Source organism: Hipposideros armiger, unplaced genomic scaffold, assembly GCF_001890085.2.
Source record: "Hipposideros armiger isolate ML-2016 unplaced genomic scaffold, ASM189008v1 scaffold_1749, whole genome shotgun sequence".
Taxonomy (NCBI): Eukaryota; Metazoa; Chordata; class Mammalia; order Chiroptera; family Hipposideridae; genus Hipposideros; species Hipposideros armiger.
The window spans coordinates 177,650-180,274 of record NW_017733099.1 but is presented as its reverse complement, the minus strand read 5'-3'; the positions used below and the strand labels follow the sequence as shown (position 1 = coordinate 180,274).

Here is a 2,625-nt window from a genome sequence, read left to right as displayed (position 1 = left end):
CAAATAAGTGTTCTTTGGGGATACTCACATGTACGTAACTCACAGATTATAATCTTAAATCCTAAAAACAACTCATCCTGGTAGATTATGTTTTATTTATTTTTCAAAAGAGAAAATGAGGCTCAGAAGTGTTAATGATTTGCCTGAGGCTGCCCCACTAAGAGTTGCCAGAGTTGGGATTCAAACCCAGTCTAACTGGCCCAGAGTCAGAATTTCCTGCACTACAGGATCTCCATCCTCTCCATCGTCCTCTCAGCAAGAGAGGTGAAACAGGAAGGCAGAATGTGGTGCCTTGTTTGTCATCATCAGCTGGAGATACACATGGCCTGCACCTCAAGTTTTTTGACACTGTACGCACTTCTGAAAATGACTGCAAGTATTGATTTCGGGGTTAAAAAGAAATTTTAGCAAGTAGGTAAATTCGCAAATACAGAATTTGTGAATAACAGGGACAGACTATACATATAACACAGTACTTTTTATAAACTTAGGAGGCTCTTCTGCAAGAGGTTGAGGAATTACAAAGACAAGAGTATTGTTTGGTTAATAATAAAAGTATTACCGTAGCTAGCATTTATTTTTGTTCACTTGGTACCAGGCAGGATTCAAAGCATTTTACACATACATACTAACTCATTGAATTATTACAACTACCTTATGAGGCAGAGGAACCATTATCACCTTCGTTTTACAGATGAGGACACCAGGGCAAAGCAAGATGAAGCAATTTGCCCAGGTACACAGGTGATAAGTTAGTAGAACCAGATTTCAAACCTAGGTAGTCTGACTTCAGAGACTGTGCTCTTAGGAAAATAGGAAATATACAAATTTAAGATATTGAAATTATGAAATGGACATACTTTACAACGAAGGTAATTTAAAAATTTTATGTAGATGTTTACAAAACACTGTTTTGTACCAGGCCTTTGCAAGATATAGTGATGCTCAAAATGTGCCCTTTTCTTCACTGGACCTCATGATTTAGCAGGGCATTTACACAAAACACAATAAAACAAGGATAAGTGTAGGTAAAAAGGTGTGTTGAAAGTTCTAAGTAGATCTGGCTTCATAAAGGAAATGATTCAGGGTAGGCTTTAGGGAATAGGTGATGTATGAAATAGGTCTGTAAATTGGAACAATCCCGTTTTACTTGTATTTTTTTTCCTTAGCAGTTGGTATAATGTGTGGCACATAGCAGCTACTCAATACTTATTTGATAAATAAGTGAATAAATTATGACGCTGAACTGATAGAAATAAGGGAGACAGTTTAGACAGAGAGTAGAGTGTGCCTCAAGATATAGGCTAATACATGTTGAAAATATACAGGGAGCAAAAAATAGTTTAACTAGAAAACAGTAGTCTTTGAAAGGGAGTCTTTCCAGGAGGAAAGTAGAAAAACAGCCCAGGCCTAGGTTAGAAGAGGCTTGAAATTGGGTTTGATTTTATTTATTATATTTTCTTGACAGAATAATTTGAGATTATTTAAAATTCAAGGAATTTATTTATTTAGGGGGAATACCAACCTTTCTTTATTTGAATGTTAGCAAGAATTTGATCAGTCTCTTTTTTTCATTACATATATACTTTAATTTCTCCCCCCTTTTTTTTTCTTTGAATGAATCCTTCTGAGTAGTAGTTTCATCAAAGTAGCTGTGTGACTAGAACACTATGTTGATAGTTGAAACTGTCTTGTCCCCTAGACAAGGGCATTTGATTCCAAGCTTATTCACATTATCTTAATCTACTGACTTTGCATGGTGTAATAGTCACAGTCAGGAAGTATATTATTCTCCATTCTCTCAGGTCTGTTTCCTAAAGTAGAGGGATTCTATCTTCCCCTTGGCCTGGGACTCCTGTTTTCTTAAGGTGATTTAGCTTACCTACTTATATTCTGTTCCATTCTGTGGATTTTACTTTTTCGTTTGTTTTGGGGACTACAGCCCTTAACTACTTAGGCAGCTGAGTAACAGAGGCAAAACTTGGTCTCCAGGGCTTGTGCCATAACATTCCTATGAATGATTGTGGTTACTGATAAGTTTTGGCGTGTGTTCTGGGTTTAGGTTAATGTGCAATTCCAAAATAGAGTCCCAAATCAGAACTAGGGAAAAGTATCTGTCCTGCTTTCAAATTTCTACTTAAACCAAAAGTCTAGGACCAAGTTGATGTGTTGTAAATGGTATAGTTGTCTTGCAAATCACTTGAGATTCAACTGCTTAAGCATTGCATATCCCTCAATTTCTAATTCACTTAGCCCCAGGAATGAAGACCCTCAGGAACCTGTTTTTGTTGTTGTTTTACTCTTTTCATAGCACTTTCCCATCAAACACCTTCAGGTCAATAGAATACATGGCAGGAACCTTGATTTATTTTTAAGACTTTCTTCGAGAACTGTAAAGACTACATAGTACTCTATAGAAAATACTAAATACTTAGAATATTGATCAGTTAATAAGAAAGATGAAAATATAATGGTTTAGATACATTTTATTCCAGTTGAATTTTTAAGTTAAAATTTTAATCATAACAATTTAAGAAAAATTTTTTCCTCCCAAGAAAGCCAACAGTACTGTAATGTTTGCTCACAAGTAGTGTTGGGTACACAAGTCCTGTATCTCATTGACTT

The 2,625-nt window shown here is 35.7% G+C and overlaps 1 protein-coding gene across 1 annotated transcript in view; it reads left to right on the top strand.

The window, feature by feature from the left end:
• The first annotated feature begins 504 nt into the window (after positions 1-504).
• Positions 505-2,625, top strand: part of AKAP9 (A-kinase anchoring protein 9) — a 158,071-nt gene continuing 155,950 nt past the window's right edge. Inside the window, exon 1 of the mRNA XM_019634580.1 lies at positions 505-509. The gene's annotated coding sequence lies outside the window, so the exon portion shown is untranslated. The remainder of the gene's footprint in view (positions 510-2,625) is intronic.